Source organism: Mixophyes fleayi, chromosome 1 (assembly GCF_038048845.1).
Source record: "Mixophyes fleayi isolate aMixFle1 chromosome 1, aMixFle1.hap1, whole genome shotgun sequence".
NCBI classification, from domain to species: domain Eukaryota; kingdom Metazoa; phylum Chordata; class Amphibia; order Anura; family Limnodynastidae; genus Mixophyes; species Mixophyes fleayi.
The window spans coordinates 26,278,531-26,296,833 of record NC_134402.1 but is presented as its reverse complement, the minus strand read 5'-3'; positions in this window follow the sequence as shown (position 1 = coordinate 26,296,833).

Here is an 18,303-nt window from a genome sequence, read left to right as displayed (position 1 = left end):
GGATATATAATTTATAGTAGGCTTAGGCAACCTGTGGCTTTATAGTAGTTGTAGAACTACAAGTCCCAGTATGTTCTGTCATCAGCATTAAAAGAAAAAACAGCTTCTCTAGGACTAGTGGTATGAGCATAGTTGTCTTCACTCCAGGTAATCTGGGACAGTCTCAGATGAGGGCTGGGAACTCCTGGAGAGCGGGCAATTCACCAGGAAGGCAGCGTACCTGACTCCAAGGTGGGTGGAGACGTGCCGCGGAAACACAAATTACATCATCCACCCGCTTACATCAGTGAGTGGACAGGTGTGTGATGATGAAATTAGTGTCACCATACGCATTGTCCCGCCCACTTTATGATACAATTAGAATCTTTTGAAGTACATACTGTTAGGACTTTTTACACATTCTCTGTGTGTCTTGCTGTCATCTATCGCCCCCCTGGACCCCACCAACAATTTCTTGAACACTTCTCTGCATGGCTCCCTCACTTCTTATCCTCTGACATCCCCACTATTATCATGGGTGATTTTAACATCCCTATTTTTAATCCACGTTCCAATGCTGCTTCCAAACTGCTCTCTCTAAATTCCTCACTTGACCTCTCCCAGTGGATTGAATCCGGTACACATCAGGATGGCCACTGTCTTGATCTTGTTTTCTCTAGACTATGCTCAGTTTCTGATAACACTCCTTTCCCCCTCTCAGATAATCATCTTATTAGTTACTCGCTCACCCCCTGTTCTTTAACCTCCCTAGTGTCAAACTCTTCCAAGCCTCCCCACACCCGCAGGAATATTAACTCTATTGATCTTCAGCAGTTTTCCACCTCTCTCCAACTCCTTCTCTCCCCAATTTCTACATTCTCCTCCCTTGATCGGGTAGTTCCTCATTTTCACCAAACCCTAGCAACTGCCCTGGATCACGTGGCTCCAGCGACTCTTCAGATTCCACGTAGACTTCGTTGTCAAGCATAGCACACTAAAGTAACACGAAATCTACAAAAACTTTCTCGTAAAGCTGAACGTCACTTGTGTAAATCTTGTACCTCAAATAATTTCATCACCTATACTGGTATCTACCACTCTTATTGAAGTGCACTGGACACTGCTAAACAAACATACTTCCAATCTCTCATCTATGCTCATGCTTCTAACCCGAAACACCTTTTTAACACAGTTAAATCTCTTCTCAATCCTCCTACCCCAAACCTTCCGACCACCATCAATACTCAGGATCTTGCTTCCTATTTCAAGGACAAGATTGATAAAATCAGACTTGAAATGGTATCATCTCCCTCGACACCTCTAACTAAAGTCTGTACTCTATCTCTCTACTGGAATCTTTCCATCACTATTCAAGCATGCAGTGATTACTCCTGTTCTAAAAAAAAAAAAATTCTGACCCAAACTCTCTCTCAAATTACCACCCCATCTCTCAGCTCCCATGCCCCTCAAAACATCTCGAGCGAATTACCTAAACTCGCTTCACACTTTTCCTTTCTGCAACCTACCGTATTTCCCCATGTATAAGACGCACCTTTTTTCCCCAAATTTTGGGTCTAAAAAAAAGGTGCGTCTTATACACTGCCAGCGCTGCTTACCTGATTGCAGAAGTCGCCATCTGGTGTGATGAGTCCCCGCTAATCAGTTCCAGCGTGTCCAGCGTGTCCCCCGTTACTTTGCAGGACCTTCAGGACCTTTGCAGGCGCCTCCCACAGTCTCTGCGCTGTCAGTCACGTGACTGACAGTTCTGATGAGTGCCCATGACTACAGATTCCTCCGTTTGCTCTGTTTGTCTGACAAAAGCTGCACAGCGTTGGTGACATTAGACAAGTCACATAGACACGCTATTGTAAGCTGCTGTATCGCTCTGTGCCCCAATAAATTGCAGGCTAGTGTACTTTGTGCCCCAATAAATTGCAGGCTAGTGTGCTTTGTGCCCCAATAAATTGCAGGCTAGTGTGCTTTGTGCCCCAATAAATTGCAGGCTAGTGTGCTTTGTGCCCCAATAAATTGCAGTTTCAGCAGTGAAAAGGTTACAATACCATATCCCGTAATTACGGTACCGTATAAAATTAGCACCATTCCACGTTCTGCCCAGAAATGGCTCAGAAAAGATTTTCATACAGTGCTGATTTCAAATTAAAAGTGATCCAGTTTGCAAAACTGAATGGAAATCGTGCTGCTGAGCGTAAGTTTGGTCCGCCCCCAACTGAGAAAACAATCCGAGACTGGCTACGGGAAGAAGAAACCCTACTGAAAACACCACGGCAGAAGAAGGCTATGAGAGGCAAGTCAGCAAAATGGCCTGATTTAGAGAGAGAATTGAAGATATGGATTGAAGAGCAAAGGGCAATTGGAATTCCTGTGTCCACAAAGATGGTTCAGCATGAGGCAAGAAGAATTGCTGATACAAATGAAGTTACTGACTTCAAAGGAGGACACAATTGGTGCTTCAGGTTCATGAAACGGAATGGACTAAGCATGCGTACACGCACCAGACTTGCCCAAAGGATGCCTGAATGCTATGAGCAGAAGGTCCTTGAATTTCATCGTTTTGTCACTCAATGTCGGAAGACACATCAGTTTGAGTTGGGACAGATTGCAAATATGGACGAAGTCCCCCTTCAATTTGATGTCCCAAGTAACAGAACTGTTAAAAAGAAGGGGGTAAAAACTGTAATTGTGAAGACAAGTGGACATGAAAAGAGCCATTATACAGTTGTTCTAGCTTGTTGTGCCGACGGAACCAAGCTGCCTCCTATGCTGATTTTCAAACGCAAAACAATGCCAAAAGAAGTCATTCCTCGAGGAGTGATTGTCCATGTTCATGACAAGGGTTGGATGGATCAGGATGGGATGAAGATCTGGTTTGAGAAAGTTTGGAGCAGGAGACCAGGTGCGCTCTTACGCAAACCTGCCCTATTGGTGCTTGATCAGTTCAGGGCACACTTAACACCAAACACAAAGAAGATTGCTGCAGAGCAAAAAACAAAACTTGCCGTCATACCTGGAGGCTTGACATCCCAGCTCCAACCACTTGATGTCAGCATTAACAAACCCTTCAAAGCTACCATGAGAGAGGAATGGAACCAATGGATGAAGTCTTCTGGGGACAATTTGACACCAGCAGGAAGAGTGAAAAAGCCAACTATAGTAGAAGTTTGTACCTGGGTGAAAAGATCCTGGGATAATATCAAGATTGAGATCATTGTCAAGTCATTTAAGAAGTGTGGCATTTCAAATGCCTTAGATGGAACTGAGGACGAGGCAATATATGAAGACAGCGATTCGTCATCAAACACAGATGAGGACAAGATAATGGTTGAAAGTTCTGACAGTGATGATGAGTAGTTTCATGATAAATAAAACTTGAGTTCAATAACTTTATGTAATACATCTTTTTTTTCATTTTGGGCCCCAAAATTAAGGTGCGTCTTATACATGGGTGCGTCTTATACTTGGGGAAATACGGTATTGGATCCTCTTCAGTCAGGCTTTCGCACTCCAGAGAGACTGCACTGACCAAGGTTGTCAATGATCTGATCACAGCTAAAACTAAAGGTGATTACTGTCTTCTAATTCTCCTGGATCTCTCTGCTGCATTTGACACTGTTGACCACTCTCTTCTAATACAGACGCTACAATCCCGAGGTCTTCAAGACACTGTCCTATCCTGGTTCTCATCCTACCTATCAAATCGCTCTTTCAGTGTCAATATCTCTGGAACAACCTCCACTCCGCTTCCTTTATCAGTTGGAGTACCACAAGGCTCAGTGCTAGGTCCTCTGCTATTCTCTATCTACACCACTTCTCTAGGAAAACTAATAAGCTCCTTTGGATCTCAGTATCATCTCTATGCGAATGATACACAAATTTATATATCCTCTCCTGATCTTTCACCATCTGTGTTGTCTCGCGTTACTGACTGTCTTTCTGCTATTTCATCTTGGATGTCCTCTCGCCAACTCAAACTCAATCTTTCAAAAGTAGAATTAATAATATTCCCACACAACAATAGAAGCTTCCTGCCTGACACCTCTATTTCTGTTGACAACATGACCATAAATCCCACCCCACAAGCTTGCTGCCTAGGTGTAATTCTTGACTTGCAACTATCCTTTGTTTCCCACATCAACTCTATATTTACATCTTGCAGCATACATCTAAAAAACATTTCCAGAATATGTAAATATCTCACACAAGACACTGCAAAAACTTTAATTCATGCACTCATCATCTCCCACATCGACAATTATAATTCCCTCCTTACTGGTCTTCCCAATATCAGACTTGAGCCACTACAATCTATTGTGCATGCAGTAGCTGAATTAATTTTCCTTGCAAATCGTTTTACATCTGCTGAGTTACTCTGTCAGTGTCTACATTGGTTGCCTGTTTTTCAATGAATCCAATATAAAATACTTCTACTAACATACAAGGCCATCAACAAAATTGCACCAACATACATCTCCTCACTTGTCTCAAAATATCTCCCAACTCGACACCTCCATTCTGCACAAGATCTGCGTCTCTCGTCCACTCTCATCACTTCCTCCCATTCTCGGTTCCTGACTTTTTTTTGGGCTGCACACACTTTATGGAATTGTCTCCATCGCACAGTAAGACTTTCCTCTAGTCTTCAAACTTTCAAGCGTCCTCTGAAAACCCACCTCTTCAGACAAGCTTATAATATTCCTCTACCACCCTCTTAATCTCCCTAGATTACCCTATTACCACCCTCTACACAGCTAACACAAGACAACAACCCTCTGACCAACATAGTTGTGTGACTGATCCCACAGCCCACTAAATACTTTGTAACCTTTGTATTCTAGCTGGACAAATATTCAATATGAGGTAGCACTTACCCTTGTGTATCAAACCATTGTCACATAGATTGTAAGCTTGCGAGCAGGACCCTCTTACCTCTCTGTATGTATTACTCAGTATTGTTTAATTACTGTTTGTTCCCAATTGTAAAGCGCTACAGAATCTGCTGGCACTACATAAGTAAATGTTGATAATGATGATTGGTTGCTATAGGCAACATCTCCACTTTTCAAACCCGTTGGAAACTCTCAGCTTGATACATTTGCCCCCTGGTCTGCTTTCTATCCAGAGCAGCTTTGTGTGGTAACCATGGCCAATGATTCTGCCTGCTTGTGTATGGACAAGGGTGAAACACATGAAAGAAAAACAAAAAAGTAAAATAATGTAGTTAGTAAAAGTTGCAGAGAGCACGTAAAAGTCAATAAATGAAAATCATCTGACGGAAAAAAACTACTAATGTTTACCCAGGTTCGTTGCTACAGTTGTGCATGTGTCAAACTAGATGATATCCTGAGTTTCCCTTCAGAGCATGGCAGTCAGTGTACATACATTGTCTAAACATTTCCTTGCTCCCCCCACAAACTGCTTCATAACTGCATTTCAGCCTCTCTCTCATGTTCATTTCAAGAAATCTTTTTATAGAAGTTTAAAACCATTCCTCGATTATATCACTTCTTTTATAGGCTCTCCTCCCATTGTGTAATAATTGTTACAAAGTGAAGACTTAGTATATCACACAAATGTAAGAAAGTTGACGTTTAAGATTGTCTGTATAAGCCACTCGACATCAATTGTCTTTTAAGTTTTGTCAGCTAATGGAAAATACACTGATGGAAGGCACAGTTATTTAATCTCGCTGGGGATTAGTTTTATGACATTTACTTTAAGTAGCAATGTATGTGATTTATAAGACAGCTGTTAAATCTCCTCTTCATGCTACATCGCTTCAGTCATAATGCTTCCAAATTGTAAAGTAGATTTACAAATAAGTGCAATAAAGATACAATTAGGTGTGAATAATTGCACACGGATGACTTTTAGGACAAGAGAAAATCATTGCAATTAGAAATGAGTGAACTTGTCATTGTTCAGTAGTTTAGTTACCAAACTGTTAACCCCTACTGCTGATTATTTTTGCAAAGCAAATGAGCCAACTTTAAGCCTTAAAGAAGGACTCCATGTGAAATATTTATTTTAACAGTAATTCCCTCTGGGCCATCTAACAGAACAACAGAGGTTCAAAGTATGTCCCTGTGACCATTATAACGCCCGGATTGGCTATATATTGGCCTAGTCCTATTAATTTTGTAATTGTATGGCTAAATACATACATCACATATCCCTGTTAATGTTCTAATAATCTGATTGGCTACAGGTTGGCCTAACTATGTGAAAATAATAATATTCTGATTGGCTACAGGCTGGTCTAACGCTGTGAAAATTATAATATTCTGATTGGCTACAGGTTGGTCTAACGCTGTGAAAATGATAATATTCTGATTGGCTACAGGTTGGTCTAACACTGTGAAAATTATAATATTCTGATTGGCTACAGGTTGGTCTAACACTGTGAAAATGATAATATTCTGATTGGCTACAGGTTGATCTATCTCTGTGAAATGATATGGTTCTTATTGGCTACTAGTGGTCTGGCCCTCTGAACAAAACAATGCTCTGATTGGTTACAGGCTGGTATCGTGCCCATTACAAACTCTTTTACATATGGAGAATTTTGATGAAAAAAAGTGTATATAATAAGTGCTGACATGTTAGTGACACACCCAAAAATACTGACGGTAATGTGATGTTACTGAGCTGAGCACTACATAGCTTCCCTTATATTAATGCTGATTCTTTATGAATCACGTGCATATGTATATCATTGCAAAGTGATGATCATTGCTGTCTCCACCTTCCTCGCTTACATCATTAAAAAAAAGAATTAAAAATTGTACGTCAGTAAAAAAATATGCCATCCTAACCACACTTCTGCAGTGAATATAGCAAGTAAGCCTCTTATTTTTAACCCCTGAGCCCACTTCCTGTCATATAGATGCTAATACCTGGATGGAGAAGGAGGCCAATGGTCAGATTTAATGAATCTCACAAACCATAATATTTTATGCAGAATGTTTTGAATTCCTTTTCTAACACCATTTCTTAGCATTCCAGTGGGATCAGTCTTTCTAAAATTTGCATTTATCACTTTATAAAAATGATTTGGACTATGAAGACTACCAAGATTCATAGGAAATCCAAGACACTATATGCTTATGTCTACCAATCGTCAGTAATATGTCATAAGCAATATTTTGGCAGTAGGCAAACTTTTGCTAGATTGTGTCAGTAGTAGAATAAATGTGCAGTTACTTGGTCAGTAGAGTGAGGAATGATGTTGGAGGTAATTTCCAAAGCACACCAAATGCACATTGATTTTGTTCAGCTAAGTATCAATGGTCCACCCAGAGCACATCAAGGTGTACGCCTCCTCAACCGTTCCTCACCACCATCTCACTATCATCTCACTACCTCCTCATCGCTTCCTCACAGCCCCCACAATGGTTCCTCACCACCTCCTCACCACCATCTCACCACCTCCTCATCGCTTCCTCACGGCCTCATTAACCATTCCTCACCACCTCCTTACCACCATCTCACTATCATCTCACCACCTCCTCATGGCTTCCTCACGGCCTCCTTAACCGTTCCTCACCACCTCCTCACCACCATCTCACTACCATCTCATCACCTCCTCATCGCTTCCTCACCACCTACATAACGGTTTCTCACCACCTCCTCACCACCATCTCACTACCATCTCACCACCACCTCCTCATCAACTACTCATCACTTCCTCATCAACTACTCACAACCTCCTCACTGCCTCCTCACCACCACCACTGACTCCCCAACAACTCCTCATTGACTCCTCACCCACACCTCCTTACTGTCTCCTCACCTCCTCACTGACTCCCCAACAACTCCTCATCGACTCCTCACCACCACCTCCTCACTGCCTGCTCACCACCACCTGCTCACTAGCTCCCCAACAACTCCTCATCGACTCCTCACCACCACCTCCTTACTGCCTGCTCACCACCACCTCTTCACTGACTCCCCAACAACTCCTCATCGACTTCTTACCACCACCTCCTTACTGCCTCCTCACCACCACCTCTTCACAGACTCCTCAACAACTCCTCATCACCTCCTCACCACCAACTCCTCATTGACTCCCCAACAACTCCTATTTTTACTCCTCACCACCGCCACCTCACTGCCTCCTCACCACCACCACCTCACTGACTCCCCAACAACTCCTCATTGACTCCTCACCACCACCTTCTTACCGACTTCCCCACATTCCTCGACTCTTCACCACCACCTCCCTACTGCCTCCTCACCACCACCTCCACACTGACTCCCGAACAACTCCTCATCAACTCCTCACCACCAGTTACTTAATGACTCCTCAACATCTCCTCATCAACTCCTCACCACCACCTACTTAATGACTCCTCAACAACTCCTCATCGACTCCTCACCACCATCTCACCGCTACCACACCACCTGTGCACTGTGGTTGTAATCTAAATGTTCTTGCTTAGCTGTAAGCTGCATTATGGAAAGTCTGATTTGTGTTTTGTAAATGACATTCCAGCACCCAAGCCAGCCTGCCTCCACATGTGCTGTTGGGTGCCAAGGGGGATTCACGGCACTTGCGCCAACTCACGATATCCCAGCACCAGCCATGTGACCTATATATTTTTACATACTGTTCATTAGAAATCAGCTGACACAAGTTCCATAGGCGATGTGATACAAAAGATATTTTCATGTTAATTTAAAAAAAAAAAAATGTAAGACATGAAAGCTGATACAAAGGAAAAACGTGGTATTGCCCATAGCAACCAAATAGAATTTGATTTGTCTAATCACAGATAGAATCTGATTACTTCTCCCTTTGCAACAATTTTCAGAAATGTTCCCCATTATCTGACAAATTAATCATTGTTCCTATAAAAGTATCATGGCATTTCTGTGCCAGTGGAGACCACTATTACATAGGGTATTCCAAAAAGTTATCAGGAACCATTCCATCTGGTTCTAAGCACAACAATTACAGCACATGCACTTCAAAGTGTGTACGATGTGCTGCTTCCTCTTCGCGTGAGGACACCCTGCGACTTGACTCCCCGTGTCAGAGCTCCCCTTTTGTCGACTCTATTAACTCCAGGTTACACTGAATACTTTAGTGCTGGTAAAAGAGCATAACCATCAAACACACCAGGGTTCCCCACAATTAAAAATATGGATAATAAAAAAATAAATGATAAAAAAAAAAGAAAAAGTGAAAATAAATAAAAATATGCAACTTTTACTTATACTCCTTTCATTCTTTTAAATGTAAAATAAAGAACACCTTTGATATTGTTGTACTCAGGAGACTGAGATGATTACTTTTACTAGGTAAATGACCGGGCTGCAAAATCTGAGCCTGATTCGTGATAGGACACATACTGCATGTAACGTTTAAAAAAGAGCAACTTGAGCGAAGATCCGACCATATTCAAATCTAAGCGGATCTCAAAATATGCTTCCATGAATTTAGGTATATGTACACTCCACTTACACAGTACTTGCCATATGTAGACAGAAGAACGGACTGCATTATATCATCGGCCTCACCATTTATTTATATAGCGCCACCAACTCCACAGCGGTGTACAGAAAAATTCATAAATCATGATCCCTTTAAGGCGTACTGTATATACTATGCGTTTATACAGTCAGTCCTCCTTGCCTATACATTTTCTTTCCTATCTAGTGGCACGCATACATGTAGTTTTTAAAACAAAGACTATGCCGTGTCAGTCATCACTATGAGTCGGCTCTCACACCTCCCCTCCAGCTGGTGCAAATAATACCGCTAAAAAACAATGAATTTAGAGTCACAGGACTTGAATCGGCTGCATCTGCATTGGCGCGCTCTTGGCGTGCCCATAGTGTACATTGCCGACGCTCATCCGCCTCATCCTTCCCACGTTCCACCCTTCAGGTCGTAGGCTGTCCTAATTGTCATTAGTGCTTGGACATGAGTTCCATGCAATTGTGTTCAGTGCTGTAAGATCTGTTCCTGAGCATGCGCAGAGCACAAGATACGGCACGCAACGGGACTTACGTCCGAACATGAATCAGGCCCAGTGAGTGTAAGTTATAAAAAGCAGGTTACTGGAAAATGTGTATTTTTTTATTCATTTTTACCTATATAATAAACAAAAAACTACTTATTTTTAAAAATATTATTATTATTATTATTATTATGTTATTATTATTATTATTATGTTATTATTATTGCTATGATTATTATTATTATTATTATTGTTATTATGTTATTATTATTATTATTATGTTATTATTATTGTTATTATTATTATTATTATTATTATTATTATTGTTATTATAATTGATTCTGACTAAACAGATGCTCCCCAAGCGTAATCAGGAAGGTGGTGGACCTCTGGTCATGAAGCGGTTAAGGCACATGCAAAATGCATCAAAACGTTCCAAAATATTGTGATTTGTGGAAACAAATTCTGCCAAGGCTGCTGTAAGCAAAACCCCCCGCTGGTAACTGGCACCAGTTCTGTCTGCTCCACATCCCAACACTCCCTAATGTCCTACCCTACTTTCAGAGCTCTTATGTTTAGATAAAAACGAGTTCAGTTGTTCTACAAATTAGTTTCCAGAAAAAAAACCCAAAGAAGCTATTTGACGTCCACAATGTTCCAACACACACGGAATTCATGTGGGACGGTTTACAAACATCCATATGTTAATATTGATATATCCACCGCTTGTATTTTTGCTTGTTTTTTTGCACATTCATTTTTTTAATTACGGTGAACTTACAACCACAAACCTATTTTATTTCTCTCCTTGTGTCTCCTTGTGATAGTGAGAATTATAAACTGCATAGACCAGGCCTGGCCAACCTATGGCTCTCCAGATGTTGTAAAACTACAACCAGGGGCTGGCTGGCAAATTCTAGCCTGGGGGGCGAGACCCAGCCTATTAGGAACAGTTTAAAGGAGATAAAAGTGCAGGTAACCCAGTGACCCAGCCCAAGGTAGGCGACTATGGGTCCGACACTGGAGGCAGTTTAAATGCTGGGCAGTTTCACCACATCTGGAGAGCCACTGAATATCCAGGGTTGGCATAGTACAAGAGAAATGGTACTGTGAGTATTCCTATAGATGCAAAAGCAGCTTCAATTCTGACACTAACATAGAACTTAGAAGAGAATCGGCATTGCAGAGTGTTCTATAGCTAAAGAAGAAGAGTATATAACAAGAATGAAACAGCTTACAAAAGAAGTGGTATTGTGATTTTGTCTCTAGAAACAGAATACAATCAATGGTAAATCCGACATTGGGTGTAATGTTTGCACTTTTACAAACATCAAACATATAAAGTACAGTACAGAAATAAACAAAACGGTAATGAACAAAGTTGCAAACATATCACCCCAAACACTTTTATCAAAGAGAGTTAATAATAACCAGTAAGGACAGAGATCCCGATTGATACATAAACTAGTTTGTTTTCCTTGTCCTGTATGTCAATACTGCTAGCTTCCGCTCTGGAATAGGACCAGAATGGCCTTATAATTAAGTTTGTTACAATGGCAGACTGTGCGTTTTTTTCCTGCCTGCCCATAATAGCCCGTCCAAGTTCATTACCGCCGATAGTTAAAAAATTGAATTAAGAGCCAGCAGTAGTAGCTTATTACACAGAATAAGTGACAGTGAGAGCTGGACCCAGGCCGAAGTCATTCTTAACCAGTCATGTCCAATTAGATGGAACCTCACACATACATTCCGATTGGAGCCATGTTAATGAATTAGTCCTACCACAAACTGGGCGAAGTTCACGGGGCTTTAATGCCGCTGGCCTAATGGATAATTTGATAATTTAAGGAGACATTGCAAGGCCTGGTATCAGCAGACCATGTTGGAACAGGTGTTTAATTGTAGAGACACGTCTCTTTTGTAAAGGATTCCGTTTCATTGGTGTACGGGATGCGGAATGTTTTTAGGGTTACAGTATGTTTGCTCAGTAATTTACACACATGGGTAATTCAGGTCAAATTGGTAACCTGTACAACGGGGCACGGGAAGGGTCCAAAACTGGGTAAAAATGGTATCCGGAAATGTCCCTGTAACAGGAATACATAGTGAGATTTATTGAGAACATTGCTGAAACCCCCTCCCCAGAAAAAAAATACACCCCCCCACAAAAAACAATAACATATTAAAAAATTAAGCTAGAATTTCTTTTAAAACTCTGTGTGCTTTTTTTTTTACCTGTGGTCATACTTGTGTTGCTAAGAAAACAAATCCTCAAATCTTCCTTTTTCTGTACAAAATCTAACATCGTCCAACATTAACCCTTTCGCTGCCAGAAGCATGTGCTGAAATTGTGTCCGCCCATTTTTTTTTTTCCATTTTATTCACTGTTGATTTTGCCAGGAATAACTTTTTTTTCTCTACTCCAGCAAATTTTATTTTGTTTTGTTTTGTTTTTGGTCAGTTATTACATTTTTTGTGTAATAGCTTTTAACACTTGCCTGCTGATATGTTATAACAGATAGGCATTACCATGAGCCAGGTCCAGGCACTACACATATACTTAACAAGAAATTAAAGGACCTTAGCATGAGAAATACAAGCTGCCTTATATAAAAGTGTTACTATGGTCCTTATATCAGCACAAAACTTCAAATATTTTATTTTCTATTTACGCATGCTGTGCAGTTGGGTTCAAGCTGCTGTTCTCTGTTTTACAGAATACAGTGTCTTTCAATGGGATTACTGACAGGAAAAGAAAAGATCTTCTCACACCATAACATATTTATCTGTTAATCTTATGTTCTGATATGTCCTGAAAGTTCTGTACGAATATATTACAAGTCAAATATATTTTACTTTGAATTTTACTTCATCTTAAAATAAAGGGAAATCACGTATCAATGCCTCCCAGGATGGTATGGAATAATGCTGTTTTTGGGGCTCTTTCTTTGAACAACCACCCATTGAATGTCCTGGGTCAGTGTGCTTTTTCTACAGTTCAACTTCCATCATGCTGTCCCCCTTCCATGCTGCAGTGCGCCTTTAATGCTGCTGTCCACCTTTCCTGTTGCTGTCCTCCTTTCATGCTGCTGTCTACTTTTAATGCTGCTGTCTAGCTTTCATGCTGCTGTCTACCTTTCATGCTGCTGTCTACCTTTCATGCTGCTGTCCACCTTTCATGCTGCTGTCTACCTTTCATGCTGCTGTCTACCTTTCATGCTGCTGTCCACCTTTCATGCTGCTTTCTACCTTTCATGCTGCTGTCTACCTTTCATGCTGCTGTCCACCTTTCATGCTGCTGTCTACCTTTCATGCTGCTGTCTACCTTTCATGCTGCTGTCCACCTTTCATGCTGCTGTCTACCTTTCATGCTGCTGTCCACCTTTCATGCTGCTGTCTACCTTTCATGCTGCTGTCTACCTTTCATGCTGCTGTCTACCTTTCATGCTGCTGTCCACCTTTCATGCAGCCCGTACATCACCTTGCTGCCCCTTTATCTCCCCAAAGCGATGGAGTGCCTCTGGCTGTTTGGTCTGTCACTGGTGAGTGGATGTCATGAAAGTCTCATTTATTTGTGTTCCTAGCGTCATTTTGGGGTGTATAGTATTCATTTAATTTTCTACTTTTATTTTAGATGTCTAATTATTGTTAGCAACTATTTAGGCATTAAAAATAAGAGATGCTCACTCACCCCCGTGTTTTGGTTTTGGTTTATGATCTGGATTATGGTCGTGTTTTGGTTTTGGTTTTGCCAAACCCCCCTTGCGTGTTTTAGTTTTGGTTTTGGTTTTGTTTGGTTTTGTTTTGCTATTTTTGAAAAAAATACAATTTTTTTGGTCCAAAATAACCTAATTTAGTGCTCCACCAGTTTCTTGGATAAGTGAGGAAATTCTAAAGCTAATAAATTATGAAAAAAACAGTTTAATCCATGGTAGGCCGTACTTAATTCTAACACTTGCCTGCAAATTATACAGACAAACCTGGTTGTCTTCCTCCTCCATCTTTGATTATTGGAAATGTAGCCATCGTCTTTGGGTGTATATTACACCCTCCACTTGTAGTTGAATAGAAAAAAAAGCAGCCTGCATAGACTGTAGAATGAGAATATAAAAATAAATGGACCACTGTAGTTTGGTATCTGTCTGCATCAGACCCCCTCTCCACTAGGAGTAAAATAGAAAACTATTCAGCCGTTATAGAGTCTAGAATATAAATAGAAATTGAGAAAGGCAATTTGGTATCTGTCTGCATCATAATCATCAACATCATCATTAGTGCCCTCATCGCCTACACAAATCTCCCCCTCATCCTCTTCTAATTCCAAACTGGCATCCTCAATTGGTGTATCACCAGCTACACTCGGGCTGTTCAGGCACACATCAGCAGAACTACTGAAAGGAACCTTCTTTATGGGTACACTGTCACTAACAGAATGCTCACGATTAGACATACCACTGGTGAATGGACTCTCCACATGGATTGGTGTCATTTCTGATTCAGAGCATACATTATCCTCTAATGCCTTACTGTTTTCTTGCAGCTCGGCTTTCACGTGTAACAGTACTTGTGCACCACTTTTAGACTCCAAATTACTTGGTTTTGCTTGGTCACGAGTGACTGTATAAGAACAAGGCTCAGTAACATTTTTTGATCTGCCACTAATAGAGAAAGGCAAAGGCCTCATTCTTTCTTTTCCAGTGCGTGTGTAGAATGGCATGTTGGCAAATTTTTTTTTATCGGCAGTTAGCTTTTCCTCAGTTACACTTCTTTTTCGCTTCAACACGGTAAATATTTTTTGGGTGTGTGTTTTTTTGCCTGATTTAAAAAGACTATGTACTTTTACATCGCCTTTCCCAGATGACGTACTGGGAACACTACCATCAGGACTGGTGACATAACCTGGTTGCTGATTCTGCTCATATGTGGAATGCTTTGAATCCATTTTAATGAGCCCAAACCACTTGTAGTGCAAAAAATTGTAGAAATACTGCTGACAAATATGACTTTTGACAGCTAGAAAAATTACAGTAAAGCACTGGGGAATATGGGACACCCCAAAAGCACTTGTAGTGCTAAAAATTGTTTTAGATACTGCTGACAAATAGGACTTTTGACAGCTAGAAAAATTACAGTAAAACACTGGGTAATATGGGACACCGCAAAAGCACTTGTAGTGCTAAAAATTGTTTTAGATACTGCTGACAAATAGGACTTTTGACAGCCAGAAAAATTAATGCAAAAGAATGGGGAACACCCCAAAAGCACTTGGAGTGCCAGAAATTGAACAAAAACCCTCATCTATCCTCCTCTTACTGCTGTAACAACTGGTATAAAGATTATATTGGTATTGAATAGAAAGAATAATGTGTCCAATTACTGCGCTGTCCCTGCACTGATATAGCCAGTGTGACCTAACCCTGCTCTCTCCCTCTGTCAAATGGCGATGGATTGCTGTGGAGGCTGGTATTTATGCTTTTCAAATCTCACGAGAACCGAGCTCAGAAATACGAATACGTCACAATGATGTTTTGCCTCGATTTTGATTCCGAATGGGCGGGAGAGTACCGAGCGTGCTCAGCTCGGTACTCGGATAGGCTGAATTCAGTTGAATTCAGATCTCGGGGAATCGAGCCCGCCCATCTCTATTAAAAATACATTTGTTTAGAAGAAGTCAAAGAAGATGAATTTGTATAGTTTTACATTCATTTTATTTCGGGGGTTAAATTAATTTGGTAGGTTTTGTATTAACTGTGGATGGGGCACGCTTAGTAATGTCTTGGCAAAAAAAATAAACCTCTGCTATTTTTATTTTCAATGGTATTGGTTGCTTGTTAAATATAAAATACTGTGCTTGTGTGATTTATTGCTGTTTTATATAGATGTCACAAACACATAATGATATAATCATGAATAATATAGAAGCTTGGAACTGCGGTTGTACAAAAGGGTTTGTTGTAGGCCGTTACCACACCTGGGAATATTTCAGGAAGAGTGTGAAAATAAAGATGTATAATTCATTTTTAATGACATATTTTGGTTGTCTTTATCCTGCATGGACGTCTATATCAATGTAATATTTCTCTACCAGTATGCTCCTGCGCTGAGTGCTAGTCATTGTGAAATTGTTGCAGGTGTACGATATGCTTTGTTGACCATAATCCACTGTGCAGAGGAAGCTTTGAATATGTTTGACATAATCAACTCGCAGCCTTTGCCCGTACTCTTTCATAAACAGGCCATTTTCACATCCTTTTCATGGGATCCGACAGGCGGAAAAATAATTAAGGTTACCTCACCCTAACGGTGACCCAAGTTTGATTCATGCAGACGGCGTGTTGCAAAAAAACCCAAAACCTAACCATTTAATTGAGTGATAGAGAAACCGGAATGTATTGGTTTTGCCCCAGGGTTTGGGATACAGAGGTGATCATTGGCTATTGAATAACTTATTGAATATTGTCAGTCTAGTTAGAGACGGCCAAGTCCAGTGAGGTATGTCGATCGAATAGTTGTCTTCAATGAGAAATATGTGAATGAGGCTTTAATAAAACCTCCACCCACCCTACAACTAATCCCATATATAACTATACGGTCAATAATGATGATTATTGCTTTTACAAAGCTAGTAATATCCTTTCTCACAATGAGCCAACTCTGATTAAATCTAGTTTTAGGGCCTCCTCTAAACAATCTCTTGGATGTTTGAAATATTGGATAACAATGGCGTCCTTGAAGGCATGTAAATCACACAGTGGCTGCGTAGGGTATTTTGGAATCCATGGGATAAATGCTAACCATCCATTAGGCGTCTATATAGACTAGAGATGCTCACTGACAGGGCCTGATCAACCACTAGGCTGACCAGGCTGCAGCCTGGGGCGCTGAGTCCTGGGGGGCGCAGCGCGGCACACTAGCAAGCTGTTTTTTTTTTTGCTTTTTTATTCAAATGCCGGCGATCGGCTTCTTTCTCCTCTGATGGGGCCGCCCCTGCCCACAAGGGGGGCGGTCCCGCATGTTCCTATACCCAATCACGCAGCTAACAGCATCTGATGCTGTTAGCTGTTAGCTGCTGCTGTTAGTCAGTGTATTGCTTAGTGTGGTCACGTGAGATCTCACATCTCACGTGACCACACTAATCACAGAGAGCGCGCCCGCAGTGACAGTGCAGCTAACAGCGTCGGATGCTGTTAGCTGCGTGTGAAGATGACAGAAGCGCCGGCTGGTGAGAGGAGGAACAGAAGACAGCAAGGTAAGTGCAGCTTGTTAAATATCAGGGGGGGGGGGAGACACATCGGATGTGGAGGGGGGGAGATGACTGGGGGGGACTAATGAACTGGCTAATGTGGCTAACGAGGGGGTCTTATAAATTGGATATGGGGGGATTAATGAACTGGCTAGTATGGATTGGATAGGGGGGATTAATGGAGTGAAAATGGGGAGGTAATGAACTGGTTAGAGGGGGGCTTATGAATTGGACGGGGGGATTAATGGAATGGCTAGGGGGGATTAATGAAGTGCAAATGGGGATTAATGAACTGGCTAGAGGGGGTGCTTATGAATTGGATAGGGGGGTGCTTATGAATTGGATGGAGCGGGTTAATGAAATGGCTAGGGGAGGGGATTAATGAAGTGAAAATGGGGAGGTAATGAACTGGCTAGAGGGGGGTTAATGAATTGGATAGGGGGGATTAATGAAATGGCAATAGGGAGGTAATGAACTGGCTACAAGGGGGGTTAATGAATTGGATAGGGGGGTCATACACTGTCTGTTGCGGGTCGATAGGGGGGATGAATTAGTTGGTGGCGGAGGTGATAAAATAGCTTGTGGGGGAAGGATCTCTGTATTGTGTGGCGGTGATGTGGATGCTGACTGTGGTTTCAGCGGTCACTAGAATACTAAATACTAGATAGACAGGGCTGGTAAATGTTGCTATATGAGTGTAAATAAATGTCATATATTTTATTGTCTATGCCTGTACTAGGGGGTTGTTTTGTATCATTCAGGGTTTGTTAAAATTTGGCACTATAATACAATTTTTGCACATTTTAAATACAGGACTCCCAAGTTTTCAGAAGCCAACGGACAACGCTCCAAGAACAAGCAAAAGAGAACACCAGGCAGTCTACGCTGCAAGATCAGGTAAGAGAGGAAGTGCATATTAAAGTATGTTTTATGTATTAATTAATGTTTAACAATTTTGTTTACATATATCTATATATATATATATATATTTATTTTTTTTATTTACCCACACATTGGTGCGGGGGGTGGTAACCAGCGTAGTAGCCTAGGGCGGCTGTGACCCTTAATCAGGCCCTGCTCACTGACCCCCGTGAACTGGTT